Source organism: Trachurus japonicus, chromosome 10 (genome assembly GCF_045865225.1).
Source record: "Trachurus japonicus isolate A0001 chromosome 10, Traja_1.0".
Lineage (NCBI taxonomy): Eukaryota > Metazoa > Chordata > Actinopteri > Carangiformes > Carangidae > Trachurus > Trachurus japonicus.
Window position 1 is genome coordinate 25,243,814 of NC_140916.1, and position 16,595 is coordinate 25,260,408.

At 42.2% G+C, this 16,595-nt stretch overlaps 1 protein-coding gene across 5 annotated transcripts in view; it reads left to right on the top strand.

The window, feature by feature from the left end:
• Positions 1-6,784: 6,784 nt before the first annotated feature.
• The window catches only part of tenm2a (teneurin transmembrane protein 2a), a 224,916-nt gene continuing 215,105 nt past the window's right edge, over positions 6,785-16,595 (top strand). For all 5 annotated transcript variants that reach the window (XM_085788361.1, XM_085788362.1, XM_085788363.1 and 2 more), the window contains exon 1: positions 6,785-7,245. The gene's annotated coding sequence lies outside the window, so the exon portion shown is untranslated. The remainder of the gene's footprint in view (positions 7,246-16,595) is intronic.

Below are 16,595 nucleotides of genomic sequence, written 5' to 3' on the forward strand. Positions count from 1 at the left end.
TTTTGAAAGCCAGATTTTTCTTCAGGAAGTTGAGTCATGATGCTCCACTGGCGCTCATCACTCACAATTCATGACCAGACTCAGGAGAGTACCAAATCATTTTACATAAGTAAGGAAGATGTTTACTCTTTGCTAAAAACAAAAGGAGTAAAGGATACTGTCCAAATTCAATAGATTGAGATAAATTCAGGGTAATTGTCTAATCTAAAAAAAATGACCACATGTGTCAGCCATCTAAATGACGCATGGGTCCTCTTAGACTTGGCTTCACTGCATGCAGGGAGTTACGTTGGACGAGCTGTTGATTTTCGGTTAACACTTCAGATTATCTTGTATATTTGTAACATGTTGTATGATGTGGAAGATTTCAGTTGTTTTTAAAGGTTGTTAGAGCTGTGGCGAGGAACAAGAGTTAAAAAAAACAGTTCAGTACATTACTTTTTTCATGGTGGTTATCTAAGGAACTGGCCAATTATGCCTTGTGTCTGTTTATTTCTGGTTAATTCTATTGATAATATATAATCCTTTATGAATCAACTTTATTGATGTTACTATTGTTTTGTTTTTATTATCATTATTATTGTTTTTATACAATATTTAGATTTTTTAAGCCTTAGTTCTCTACAGTAAGACAGTGTGCGAAGCATATTCTAGGAGTTACTGCTGTTGTTTTGAAATCTCACCCCTACAGAGTGAGAATACTGTTTTACCCCGTTTGTTACAATATGTGCTGAAAAATGGTAATACTGCTGACAAGAGTGTCAAAATAAATTATACATTTCTCCAAGAAATACATATCATATCTGAATACATTATCACAAAGCAATCTGGCTATGAGTCAGTGTGTATTTTTATGCTGATATACAGATTTAGGCGCTGCACAGTATCTATGTCGAGGAGGCACCTGTAGATGACTGCTACCTATTCCAAATATAATAACATGAAATAGCAGAGGCTGAACTCTAATCCAGAGGAAAGATGAGGAATCTCAAAAGCAGTATCTCACAGATAGCCATGGCTTCCATTCAGTAATGTCTCGTTTATGGGTTCCCTTCTCCAGTGCTGTCACTTATGTGTATCTCAACCTCACCTCACCATCTCGGGCAGCATCTCCCGCAAGGGAGTAAAAGGAACTCCTTGTGTGGCGTATACAATATTTTATTGGAAAATTGGCACAAGTTTAGCTATTTGAAACCAGTGATACAAAGTATAATCAGCTGTATTGTCATACATTAATAACTTTTGCTCAAAAGCAGGTTAACCATTGTTATTTGCCAGCAATTATACAGGCTGTCATCTGGCCAAGTATGTAGAATAAACACATCATTTCCCTCCTATAGAGCCGGTGTGTGGCGGTGGCCCCCTCCCCTTGCCTCTTCCACTTCTTTCCCCTTGAGTGCATCTGATAAAATTAATTGAAAAGAAAAGCAAGTAGCATCCTAAGGCAGTGTTATTGTTATTATTATAATTAGCAAACGTGACATGGCCCACTGTCTCTGTGGCCTGTTAGCTCACGGGCTAAAGCCTCTAATGAGGTGGCAGTCATGTGGTGTCAGCTGCACTGAGAAAGAGCAGTGGAGACGAAGCGGAATGGACTCATCATATCTGTGCATGTGTGTGCATGTGCGTGCATTTGTGTGTGTCTGCGCAAATTGGCATATCATGGGCAGGGCTCAAAAGGGGCTCCTGACAGCATTCAGATGCGGTCAAGAATAACCAAATAGGACACTACGGACCAAGCAGATATTAGTAATTTAATGCATCAACTGGATTTTAAGCACTGTGGCCATGTTTATCCATAGTCTGCTAATAGCGCTGGCATACAGTATATTACTCAACAGTGACACCTATAAGTAAAAAACCAACATTGGCGTTTTTCGCACAGGAAGCCGACAATTACTGTGTGCATCCAAGTGGAAAAAAATGAAGTGTGTACTCACTGGAAGCAAAGATAATTGTCTAGATCATAGCACCATTATACCATCCAAGGGTAAACACCCAAACACGTGAGCTTTAAACATACAGTAAGTTGCAGAGGATTTGCAGTATGTCATATAATTTGTTTCATACTTGTAATTTTGGACCTGGAACAAAAAAAAGCACTTCCTTGAGACAACCAAGGAGACGCAACAGTCTAGCCAATGTTCTAGTCCCTCTGCACATCCCTTCACACATATTTTCTCACAACTAATTAAAGCAAAGAAACATTCTAGCCATTTGTTTGCCTGTTTGTTCTTGGGTTGAATCATGGAAATAGGGGCTCGAGCTGTTTGAGAACAGGAAAGTATTTTATTTTGTAAGGCAACACTGACTGCAATTCCTGAGTCTTTCACAGTTTCGTTAGGAGCTATGAACCATATATTTGAACTATGTGTGACAGTTGAGGTTCCTGTCACTATGCCTCCAATTGATCATGTGCCCTGGCTACTTGGCCAAGGGGATGTCCCTTTGGGTGACTGGCAAGCGCGCATGGGTTCAATCCCCGCCCGGGCCCTCTTCACCTTGCCACATATGGATGTTGTTATCACACTGTAATGCATTTCTACCACAAACAGCAAAGCAAAGTACAAGAGCAGGAATAATGGAGGTAAATTAGTACCCAATTAAGTGCTAAATATATAGAATGACAGTCTACACATCCAGTAAATGTACTCCCACTGCTGAAAACAAAGGATTGCAACTTACTATCACCTCCATACAGTACTTTATCATTCTTCTCAGCACTTGCAAACCAGCGTTTTGGTCTCTTTTGTATTGTTATTGTTTGTGAAATATAAAAACTACTGACAGGAGCATTTAATTAATTTAGAAACAGTAAACAAACATAAATGACCAAATTATTACCTAAAACCAAAATCAAATCTCACTTGTAAAGATTTCATTTGTGAAATTGTTTCTTAAACTGATATATTATGCTGAGTCATGTCCCATAGCTAGGTGAAAAATGCATAGAAAAAACATTTGAATTCAGTGTGTAACCCCTCTGATCTCCCCAGCTGAGATCACAACCTGAGATGAGGAAGGCAGACACACCATTTCGGCTCCTTTAAAGGCTGAGCGCTAAGATTCATGGGAAAGCTGTCAGAGGCCTTGATTGGTGGAGGGTTTTATCAGTCACACGACCAAAACAGAGCCTGGGTGGAGGGTTTCGTTCAAGGCTCCTGCTATAGCGAAGTGTTTAGTTCCTCTGAGCCATCAGCTGGGAAATTGCTGAGTAAAAATAAGTGTGTGTGTGTGTGTGTGTGTTTTTGTGTGCACACACATACACACATGTGTGTGTGTGTGGGGGGGGGGACTCAATTAAAAACCAGCTGTGCCCTATTCCTCTGTAAGCCCTCCAGCATTCCTCACACCCCCCATCATCTCCCTCCTCTCATGTCTTACCCCCATCTCCTCCCTCTCCACTACCCCCCGCCACAAACCCCCTGCTGCTCGGTAAGCTGCCTGTAAGCTTCGAGACTCATGCCGATGGATCTAATGCTTCCCCTGAAAACACACACACCCATACACACACTGCTTCCCTCTCAAATATATTTCAGCAGATTCGTGTGCCAAAACGAGCCACTGCCTTCTCCTACTCCCTGACGTACCTGTTACTGTCTCACATCAGCCAGCTCCCACTACAGTTGAGGCACTGACGACAGAGGAGAGAGAGGGACTGGAGGAGGGAAGAACACAAAGTCAGAGCTTTATTTATGACAGAGACAAACACGCAGACAGACAGAAAAAAACTGATGGCGAGTCATTTTGACCAGCTGAGGTTAGTGGGTGCAGAAAATTGGCTAATGATTCAGTCTGACTCTGCCTCTGAACATCACTATTTCTTTTTGCTATGTCTTAGATGACTGAAAGCCCACTATACTGTATGTTCGTTTTTCTTTTAATTTCTTTTCATACTATTTATAATAGCTATTCTATATATTATAATACTGCCATAGTGAAAATTGCATTGTTAATATAGCCTAATAAGGGTATATCCAGTGGGCAGCGATAGTGCTTAGCCAGCTAATCAGTGGTAATTCTATAAGTTCAGGTCCTTTAATTAACTAATTTGCATTTTAAGAATTAATCAAATTGATTGTATAATTAACAGCACAATACATCTTGTTCTCAGACTTAGCAAGACACACATACACCCACAGCATCTACAGGAGCAGAGGGGAGGGTTAACCCCTGAGTATATGACCGGTAGTGATAGATGTATGGGAGAGGGCTCATTGCACAAGGTTAAACAGAACCCCTGACATTGTGCAGTCTGTAATGGTGGAGATAGCGCTGGGAACACAATTCACAACCAGAGAGTGCTATGAGGCTCCCGGACCTCAGAGCATTGGCTATGAGCATTAGGCTTTAATAGGTTATAATGGCTTGTGCTAATATTGGCTTGTGATAGAGAAAGGTCAGCTAACTCATCTATGCGTACGGCGTCTGACAACTTGCCTGCGGATTATTTTTTCCTCATTTGAGCAAGTCTTGAACAACACATTTATTTCGGGGTCAGATTTTATGATGATCCATCACTTTTGGATGGCAGTTTCTTTTTTGCCATTAGGTTTTTTTTATTACACATTTTAAACATAAAACAAACAGACAAATCACACAATTAAACATAAAATAACGCCACAATTAAACACAGAATAAACAAAAAGGGGGGAGAGGGGGCAAGAGTGATATGCAGTATGTAACAGAACGCAAATTTATGCTTTCAGAAAAAGAGGAAAAAAACAAAACATGAATTATACAGAATCCAAACGTAATCAGACAAGGCTGTTACACACAATGTCCCAGTGGTCCTCCAGGCCCCTCTCAAAGTCTTTTACCTGACAGGCTGCCCGCTCCACATTAGGCTGGCAGTTTCTAATTATGGCAGTCAGCGATGGGGTGGAATAGAAATAGTAGGTAAATAAGAAATTAAACCTAGCTCCTATAACTAATTAACAGAAGTTTATTTTCTTTGTTTGATTTATTGGAGAATACCAATTTGCTCAACACTGTCAGAAAAGTAGAAGAGATGGATTGCCAGTGGTACTTTGCATACCACTAGAGGCCCTTGGTTTGCCCTAATGTGGTGAAAGAGAGGGTGGAGCATTGCCACGATTTGATCCTGCATCATGGCAGGAGGAGGCCCATGGGCAGCCTGTAGGCAGAAGCTGGCGGCTGTCTACCGCGAGGTCAATTTTAAACCGATGTGCAAAATGCTAGTCAGCCACCCACGGCTGCAGCTTCTGGGTGATCTAATCTGGGTTTGTTCACTGGCTGGTCTCCACATCTATGTTCACTGGCTTGCCTGTTATAGGACATATTAGGGCTAATCTCTAGGTGTGTCCATATGCAAGGACTTAAGTGCAGACGGATGGAAAGGACAGATTTAATACTGCTGACATCATTACTCTCAAATCCCCACTAACACCCAGGGAAATGAGGAGGGTAGGTGCCGGGTTTCAAGTGTCTATTATATTTTTATCATATTAATCTTGGCTCTTGGTTTGTGGAATGACAGCTTATATGAAAACTACTGCAACAAGATGTTTTTGTCAATAAGCTGCATCTTAAAGGAACTATTCAGCTCATGGTCTGTAAGAAAATAAAAACTCCTCATTGGACAGTTTGTAGAAACTGTAAAGCTCTGGACAAGTTGCACCTGCATGATTAAGAATCGGTGCGATGGTCCTAAGTCAGAGCTTTTTTTTAGGTTATCACTTGGGGACTTTAAAATGGTTCACTACGCCATCCTACCCTCATCTGCATTTTTCATCTCATACTGCACCTGTGTTACCCACTAGAGATCTGATGATTCCCTCCTCTTTCCTTTCACCCTTCGTTCTGGATCTAACCATGCCATCTGTGAATTCAAATTACGGTGTGGTGTTAAGATTTTATTTATCCCATGAGCTGACACCCTTATTTGTCTCGATCAATATATCAGTGATGCATTGTAAAACTAAAATGAGAAATAAGAGTTAAAATAAATAAATAAAGCAAAAAGTGGGAGGTTTATGTCCCCTGCCAATCCCCAGTTATGCATAAAAATGCCTCTGAAATGAAATCTTTATCAAAAGAGCCACAAGGTTCTCCTTACAAGGTGTTTTCAAATAAGCGGGTGTTATTATCATTCCTCCATTGGGAAATATGCATTTACAGCTTGGAGAGTGAGAACCAATAGGGTAACTGTTAACAATGTTTTCCCTAGTTATGGTGCATAATTGCATGCTTCTGTTATTGCACCTTTCTATTGCTGCTAATACAGAGAAAGCCCATTAGGCTGTGTGCTAATGTGAACAGTAGCCTGCAGTGCAGTGGATGCACTGTTTAAAAAGAGATGCATGAGGACCACTGTAATGAGCACTACAGGCCAGCAGAAGGGGGGTACTATCACCCAAAGCTGGCGTGTTCAAGCTCTGAAAAATACAGTGAGAGTCAACTTTGCTTGTTAGGTTGCAAATATATGTGGCCTGTAGCCTGTTTGGCACAATGGAACTGACATTTCACTTCTTAAATAAAATGTGAGTTATCATGTAATAATGTTTCAGCATAGCATCAAAGCACAGAAACAAAAAATAACATCTAGCTCCTGATGTAATTGTTGCATGTGTATACATTCTGAATTGTAATTACTCCATCTCTGCTGATCCCTGCATGTTCAATCACTTGTCGGGATGCAGCTGCAGCCAACAGCCCACATTGGATTACTCTCTACACACGCTGATAATGACCATTGACTTGGCTTGGCCGTGAACGCGCGCTCCGCGAGCCTCGGTCATTCCTCTATACTCCGTGTGGATAGCCGCTCTCTGGGCGCCGCTGCGCACAACCTCTGTCGATCGGCCGTCTCTCACTGCTCAGAGTATGCCCGCCTGACCGCCGCTTCTCCGCGCTGAAGAGAACCTATAGCGAAGACGTGCCGTTTGCGCACAGCTTCGTTCGTCCCGTTTTTTGCTCTATCTTTGCCAGTCAACGCTGATCCCCGTAACGACACATCAATGGATTGCTCCGTTTGACTCCCCCCGGTTTGGTGAGATGTTGTACTGGAGGCTCATAGCCTCTACCCTCTCCATCAGCTCACCCCCCCTGTGCTCTCGCCTCACTCTGTAACGCAGTAGCGGCCAGTCAGAATAAAGACGGGGCAAACAAAAGTATGCAATAAACAAGTGTCAAGTAGCTTCGGGCTGGTCGACGGGAGGGAAGGAAAAGTTCAAGTTGAAGAAGGAGGATTATGCAGTGAGTGCCGCACATAGCTGGAAACAGGTACGTGATATTTCAAATATATATCCCTGTGGAACCATCGCTATTTACGCGCTCCTCTTGTTTACACAGCAGCTTGTGTGGTCGCAGCACATGTGTGTATGCAGTCAGTTCTTGTGGCAAGTAGGACGGGGAGGGCAGCGCACAGCGTTGACATTGAGGTGCCTTTTATCGGAATAACATTTGCGGTCCTCGTGTGTGCCTGCACTTCTCTCACCCTGCTCACACAGGGCTCCCTTCGCGTGTCCGCGGTGTCGTTTATGTGTCATTTTGTCCAGCTGTTTGGTTTATCAGCCCCTCGGCAGGGATGACCTTATACGCTGTGGAATCGCTATGGAGTTTTGTGGTTTCAGGGGTTTTGCACACAGCGCATCTGCACGGCATGTCAACACAAACGTCCGTATGGTATCTCTGAAAATCACATGTGTCCTGGTTGTTTGCGGAGCCTCTTTTTCCCTGCAAAGGGTCAGGTGGAGTGTTGGACCTGTGGTGATGAGGGGCAGGTGTTTCAGTTCCCCTTTCCGGACGCGTTTACGGCTACCGCAGCGCATGCATCCTCATTTCATTTCATTGCTCTCGGTGTACATGCGAAAGAAAAGTGAGTTTGTCCTTCGGAAAACGGATGCGTTCACATCATCATGACAAAAATGGAGTTGCCGGTGCGCTTTAATTGGTTGTCGGACCTGCCATTACCGCTAGTCCCCTCTCCTCAGAACGCCCACAGCGCTGCGTCGCCGCTGTAGCGTCCGCCAGGCCGCAGCTGCTGCCGCGTAAATCTTCTCCACATTTCAGGAGTTACTACCCCCCCAAAAAAACACCAATATCTACACTGCAGTTCATATTTTCCACAGTATTTGTATTCAGTAACATTTTACCTACACAGTAGCTACATGCTGAAATGGATTAGACATAATGCATGGTATTCTGTTTTGTAGAGGCTAAATCAAAGGACCAGGCTGTGTAAGTCAGCGTTAGGTGTGCTGAATTTTAATGTCTTTCCTCTGCTGTCATGCTCTGTGTGTGTGTGTGTGTGTGTGTGTGTGTGTGTGTGTGTGTGTGTGTGTGTGTGTGTGTGTTTTTTTTTTTTTTTGGTGACAGAGAGACTAAAAGCTACTGCCCAGCTGGCCCCCCTCAAGCTGCAGTGAGAACCATAACACTGCAGGATGTAGCTTACTCAAGAATGAATATTCATTGGGCATGAGTGAGACCTCTAGTTAGGGATGTAAAGCCATATGTGTGTATGAAAGTTTACAGTTACATTAGGAAAAAAACTATTTAGGAGTCAGTTGTCAAGTAAGGTGTCAAGGGATAAGGCCCACACACCAGCTGTAGATCCCAGAGTCACAGACAAACACACAGATGCCAACACAGTCCATGATGATGAGGTGCCCCGCTGAGATTCACACTTCAATCTTAACCAGTGCAGTTTCTCTCCGCGGCCCTTCTATCTCCTCCTCCACCTTTAGCTATGTCGAGCCCGCCTGTGTCTGTGTGATCTGTCACACTCTTTGATCTCCCTCCCGCTTTCCATCTCTCCATCTTGAGCTTCTGACGAGGGCACATAAATCAAAAAAGAAAAATGAGAAAGCAAAGCCCTCGGATTGGTGAGTGATCATTACTGGCACATTTAAACACACGCATGTGGAGACACAAGTGCACACCGCGTTCTGTATTACCAACACACACTCAGCCGCTTTCCACTGTCAGTCTTTAACCTGCCAGGCGTAATCATTATGACTAGTGTGTTGTGGTTGTGCCTGTGTGTTGTGTGTGCGTATGTGTTGTGATCCGCAGTCTTAAGTGCTAATAAGAGCTCACACTGGACAGCAGCAGGTCGTGTCAACCACAATCTCCAGACAAGCCCTCAGGGTGTCCCATTTGGCACGGACACTTCCACACACACACACACACATGAAAAAAACAGGGCCTGAGAGGTTTAGCCTTTACTCAAGGGTCTCCAAGTCCATGTCCTTGCTGGACCTTCACAACTATTCAACAAGATTAACTCAGTGCTGTTACTATGGAGATGCAGCGCAGATTGACTTTAGCACATTCAAACTTTTTTTTGAGCATGCAGAATACGTGTGAATTCACATGTGAATGTGATTAGGGAGCGGATCACTTTCTGTTAATTCATCTCCTGTCCCACCTCTCTCCTCCTCTATGTGGGTTACGTATTTATACATGTATTTTACTGCAACACCTGTGAGGCCTGGAAAGAGGAGCATCAATCTTCATTAGACTGAAATGAGGCTGGCCCTGTTGAATAAATGACTATCAGTGTGTGTGTGTGTGTGTGTGTGTGTGTGTTGTGTTTGGCTTTCGGCTGTGTGTATGTGTGTGCATGTGTGCTTGTTTTTAGCCTCGCAGCCCGCTCTGACCCGCTCTGACAGATGACTGCAGTGATTTCCAGGGTTCAGCAGATTAGGGGATTAAAGACTGAAGGCTTCACACAATAACCCTAATGCATGCGCACGGCAGCAAAAGTGCAAAACAGGCGCGCATCAAACAACTACACAGGGTTGTGGGGCTGATCAGAAATCAGTGGCATCCAGTGTGACCCCCCCTCATGCTGTGTATCGAGGAGATATGACTGTGAACATTCACATAGGCAAACAGATGGAAAACAGCATTAGAAAATCTCAAGGGTCCAATTTCACTAATGCCATTTTCACACTACAGGCGTGACCCGTATTGGTACTGAGAGGACAGTTAATACATTTTGTCCTTCCCAACCAATTCAGAACCCACTCAGTGTTAGATAATGAACCAACATAGTGGGCTGAACGTTTGTGACTAGGCCAGTGCAATTTTGTCACCAATTTACAGCCAAAAGTCCTTTTCAAACACAAAATGGGCATCATTGTGTTCATTGTTTCAAATTCTGTCAACGATAACTACATTGCAGCATGTTAACTGATGTCAAAATAAAAAGGCTGCTTATATGTCTCTCAGGTATAATTACCTGAGAGGCAGTAAAGTGCACCCGATTTGAGGGCTTTGTTCGATTTCATGAGTTGACTGGTTTGGTTTGGGGAACAGCTGTTTGCTGCACGGTACTCACATCTTCTCTTTACCTGGACATTTTAACAAGGTTTGTATTGCTAAGGATTGTTGCCTTTGACAGTGCAACCATGGCAACATTAGCAAGCCTTAAAACACCTTAAATAACCATCAGTCACGTCTAGGGAGCCAAGTTTAGTTTTTTTTTTAGTTTTTTTTTGTTAGAGAGGATAAAGCAAGCAATTATCCCGTGCAGATCTACACACCCACAGCTTAAAACTTCTATTGTTTTTTTCTTTTTGGGGGGGGGTTGTTGTTTTTTTTTCACAACCACATCTCAAACCGTTTAGAGTTAAATAGAAGAGAGGTCACAATTGTTATTTTATGAGGTAAAGTCATTTTTGAAATATAGCAAGCAGTGCTGCTGTATGGTACATTAGAGCGTAGCATCTTATCATTTGGGACAGAACGAGATAGGTGGTAATGGAAACAGAAAAAACCTCTTGTCACTACTGATTAACTAAGAACACTGACCTTTACAGAGAGGAGAGGTGGGTGAAAATGATGGTCTTTGTGACAGAATATGGAGTGCGGGTGATATTGTTTATACTGCTGCTGTAATTGTCAGGATGTGCGGGTGAGTAGAAAATATTACGCTTGGTGGCATAGCTCTATTAGAGCATGTTCTGTCCGTCTTGCTACCCTTTCAGCTATTTCACAAACTCATGGCTTTTTTGAGCCAGAAATACAATTAACTGGGTGTCATAAATCCACATCCCGATAGAAAAACTGCTGTAGGAATGGTCTCATTCCCATTATACTGCCCAGGTTTGGCCTCTTGTAGAGCAGCTTTTGAGGTAGCATAAGATTTAACAGCATCAGGGAGGCTTTGATGAGAAAACCCCCCATCCCACCGCACACGCAGACGCACACACACCTCCCTTATTTTTTCTGCATCTCTCTAGTCATGGACTTGCTGTTCCTCTGTTCCCCCTCCATATTCCCCTTCACTGGCTGTCTAAGTCCTCAGTTTGATCTATTCATGCACCATTGTCCTCCCTGTTTCGTATTTCAGCATTTCAACGTTCAACATTAATTGTGCTCCTTCAGGGAGCTTGCCATGGCATATGTAGGAATGGCATGCTGTGGCTTTTCGAGAGGCTAAAATTACAAAGACTTGCTGATGAAGAAGCAAATTACATTAATTGCAGTAATTGATTAATTGGTGGGTAGATCAGTAGAAACCACAGAGTATGAAAAATATACTTGATGACAGCTCCCATGGCTTTCTGAGGGGATATTTCAGGACTGCGGTTTTGATAGGAGAACTAAAAAATATGTCCTTTTCTATTTCTAAGAGATTGTAAGGCTGAATCTAATTACATCTGATAAGAAAAAAGTTTACATGTGATAATATTAACACTGCAACCAAAGCTCTAAATTATCAAAATCCTTTTTTGATGATTGCATAATCAACGATTCTCAAATAATCTTCTTTACATGACTTTTGGATTTACTGAGCTAATTCAGTTCGACCAAAATATTCACATTATTTGCATCCTCGGGGAAAACTGCCATGACGCACTTGCTGTTGCCCCCTGTAATCTTTTTGGATAAGAGCAGAGAGGGATCAGTTGTATGGTGGTACACTGGATGGTTGTGTGTAAATCACTGCTTCTAAAATAGAGCCCTTGATATCTTGTTATTGGAACAATGATTCTTGGAACGGCTGCCAAGACACATATTAGTGGTGAAATTAGCCACAGAGACCCTGGCTTAACATGAAAACGATTATAGATGCTGTAATTCAACAGAGAAGCTGAAATTTTAAAATATATAAAAGTCTATGATTTTTTGGGTGAGCCATTCATTGGCTTTAGCTTTCAAATTCATTGCATTTGTATCAGTATGCTGTATTTTTCTTTGACTAACATGAGCAGTGAAGGCCATCAGCGCATTCCTCCCATCTGTCCCTTTCATACCCTTTGTAACCCTTATGGCCCATATTTCTTTTTAAAGGGTTTTTGTGTTGCCGAGTGTGGTGCAATGAGTGCATGCATGTGTGTGTTCGTATGTGTGTGTTCGCATTTGTGTGGCGTGTGACACCCAGCATTAGCCGTGCTTTAGAGAAAGTGACGCTTTTAGAGAGCAGCCTTCATCTTGGATTACCATGCCCATGGATCCTGTGGGGCTTTTTTTTTGTTGTTGTTGGAAGCGAAGACAAAGTGGGATGATATTTACTACATCTGTCTGACAGCTGACCGACTGGTTTTAACTCATCCTCCTCACAAGATCATGCATGGCGCTTTTGTTGTGAGCCTCCTGGTTACATTTAAGACGAGCAAAAAAAACAAAGGGTCTTGTTCGTGTGAATACATGCACTTGCACACGCAACCCTGTATAATGGCAAGTAAGCACATGTGAGATCAGCCGTAACCTGAAACACTGGCTGGTTGAGTTCTAAGCATGTCTTGACTCTAAATCCTCCTTTCTGAATTAATTGACAACGTTTATTGATTGATACCAGTCCCATTTTAAACTGCCCCCAAACTATATTGTATGCACATTGTATACGTGGTTTGTACTTTTCAACTCATGCTTGGATAAACAGCGATTTTTAGAGTAAATGATTAATAAAGAAAATAATCAGCAGATTAATCAACAATGAAAATAATTGTTGCTTGCAGCCTTGATTGCCTAATGAATGAGTTCATTCAGTTGAATGTCCGTAATCAGTCGAAATGACTGGGGGAAAAAAGTGGGAAAAGGTTGATCCCATTGTAAAGTCATTTTTGTTCCATTGAAGATGCAAACAAGCAAACAGACTACACGCTTAGCTCTGCCAGGCCACAATGAATCAAACAGAATTCCTTGGCCGACACTGCAAAGCTTCACTTCAACACAAAGTAGCCACGAGGAGCCTTCATGTGTTGGCCTCCAGTGTAGCAGTGCAGGTTTTTTTTTCTTTTGAAAGCTTTTCCCCATCTGTGTGGAGCAGTCCCCCTTACAAATTACAAATTCTCCTGCTTCTTCCTCCTGTCTTTGTTTTGTGAAATGCAGTGTAAAGTGGACTTGTCCCATGCTGCCCAGAAGAGAAATCTGTGACTATGTTTGAGTCACGCTCAAAGAGACTACCTCATGACTCAGACACCACAGACTCAGTCAAGCACTGACCCATTTGCTCCTCGCTCAGGTAGTATAGTTAGAGCAATCACTAGTGATGTTTTGAGGATCCTTTATGGTAGTGACACTGCCTAATAACCTCTGCCTTTCGTATTTCTAATTACACATACGCAGAGGCCTGTGCAGGTTGCCTCGAAGCAGTGCTGCCTGTAACCGTGACCAGTCAAGGAAACAAAAGCCGAAGGATACATCCAAGCATGTGTCCAAGCATACACACACAGAGACATACACTCACATGTGCACACACAAGCAATTCCAGTTACTGTGGAGGCTCCATTTACTGTAGCTTAACTAACTTCCCCTTGATTTGTAGTAACGTTCAATTCTGTGCCTTTCACAGCCAATGGAATAACCACAAACTGTCTGCAGCAGCCAATGGATTCTGGAAATTTAGTCTACCCTCTATCCCTACATTGCTTATCCCCTCTTTTTATCTTTCTGTCTCTCTTTCTAAGTAGACATGCCTAGTTAGAGTCTAAAATGGCCTTGTGAAGGAGGACGGGAGTTAAGATGGCATCCCCAGAGACTTTTCAGAGAAGTAATTTAATAAACTGTGATATTTTCCCACTCCACAAGGGAAAGGGAATAGGCTCAGAAAAGTAATGAAACTCAGCTGTTGAATTTTTAATATTAAAGAATCAATTTCCTGTACTTGAACATAACCAAGGAAGACTCCCCTGTCCTACCTGAGCTGCAAAATGCACAGTATAGAATTGACTTCCGGCTAGCTTCCTTTTCCCACTGTCGACAGGTGTACAGATTTGATCAAAACATTTGTTCAGCAGCATCTCCTGGCTCCCACCTGCCAGCAAGCATTTGAGTAACAGCTAGAAATATGGGCCATTCTCACCGCAGTTCTCGCTCACAGAGGGAAGTAACCAGAGGATTAGATACATATCTTTGTTAATTATTCATAAAAGTATGAAAACAAAAAAACAAAAATTCAAATTAAAGTTGCAGGGAATCTGCGACTGGAGATCTGAAAGTGCTCAGGTACAGATGCAGTTTGGTGTAAAACTGATTTCATGATATTGTCTTATCCCCCAGCCTTAGCAGCATATCAATATACAGTATAGTACAGTATTACAGTATTGCAACTGACAGTTATATTTTCACATGTCAATAAATATCACGTTCACAAATAATATATGCAAAAATTGTACATAATATGATATAACTCACTGTCAAAGTCATGATTTGTGTTTAAACATTGACATTGCAGCTTCACAAGGGTAAAACAATATTTTAAATGCCATATTAAATTTGGATCATGAAAAGAACATCATTATAATAATGACAGGGTTACACAGTAACTTACAGTAGGCTATCACTAGTACAGAGTTTTCACCCAACAGTCCTTTAAGGTTAAATCTACTTTCTTATATCTTAGAAATTAACTTAAAATTGAAAGATTTTTTGCAACACAAGATTCTTGTCCTCCATACAGGAGACTTGAAACAAATAAATTATCTAACCAATTTATTTATCTATCAAGATTTTCCAAATCCTGCAGCCACTGTATGCTGAAACCTTAGTCAAAAAGTTCAATTGTTTATTCAGGTTTGTTATTTAATGTTACCTGTGTTTGGCATAATTATCTAATATCATTGTTCTGTGTGTTAGGGTTGGGATATTCTGGTCAGTTCTGGTGACAGAATCCTTAAGCGTTCACATATATTTTCCCTGGTTTCCTCGTAACTCTCAATTTAAATAATAAATCATATTCTTATTTGTTTTATTTGCTTTGTATATTTCCAATTGCATTACAGGCCTCTGTAATGTCTGGTTGATCATTAGATTGGACATTGGTATTTGATAATTAGCTTTGTTTCCTACCTTTCACGCTTCTGTCAAGGCTGTTGGCTGTTTGTTTACTGCCAATACGCAATGACACTCCTTTTACCCTGACTCCACCACTACGTGTGGCAGAGAGAGAGAGGGGGAGAGAGGGAGGGAGAGGTCAGGTGATGATTTATGACCACGATGCTGCATTCCAGCACAGGATGATTAATCTCTTCTGGGAACACTTCACGAGTACAAGTTTAACCTACCTCGGCCTTGCACACGCATGCATGCACACACGCCAGTGCGCACACAAGAACACAAACGTGAGCACGTACATGCTCTGCATGCCTTACAAGCAGGACATAAACGAAGGGGCAGAGTGCATGTAGGTGCTTTTGTATTCAATTCATGCGTATCTACCCCCCACCCCATTCACACACATACACACACTACCCAAACCCATCCCCACATACACCCATCACTCCTTTTGCTTCCCTTGTTTATTCTCTATTTTTCTCTCTCCTCACTAACCTCAGTGGTGCATTGTCTCACATTCACCCCTCTCCTCTTTTGCCTCGTCCATTCATCACAAACAGTCACAGATGTTCACACACACACACACACACACACACACACAGAAAGACAGTGAGAAGGGGAGGGAGAGAAAGAGTGAGTCTCTGTATAAGGCCATTTGGCCTCAGCACCACTGAGCATAAGGCCATAGGATTAGTGCTGCTAGGTGCTAAAAGCTTCAATGTCTTAGTAAGCACAGAGAAAGGCAGGGGCTGGCTGTATCTGTGTGATACAGCTGTGTGTCTGTGTGTGTGTGTGTATAAGTGTGCACACTCAGGTGCTCCGTGCAGGTACAAATACTCTTTGGCAGTCCTGACCCGGCATATTGAGAGGATAAGTGTAAATACCACAGGCTGCATCTGAGCTCTATTACTTGAGCACACTTCAACGAATCGTTCCACTGTTATACTCATTGAAACACAGAGGGTGGTTGAACACATCTTTATTGTAATGAAGTCATTTATTGTAATGGAGAGCATTTACAGTCAACTGTAGCTTAGTTTCCAGTGCTTTTGTCATTACAGCTTACTTGTCTCTTTATCAAGACTACTCTCCCTCTCTCTCTGTCTCTCCTCCCTTTGTCTCTCCCTCATCTCTTCTCTCAGTGTGTCTATAGTGGCCGGCTTTAGTTTGTGAACACAGTGGCTTTCTGATTTGTAGTGGTTCCAACTTTTTCCTTTTTAAAAAATAACATCCTGTCATTGTTGTATTAAATATTTTTAGTTAGGGCTTCATGTTCTCAGGCATGCACAATAATGTATCACTGAGAAATGTGCAACAGAAAAATTGCAATATGTCATTATGAGTCA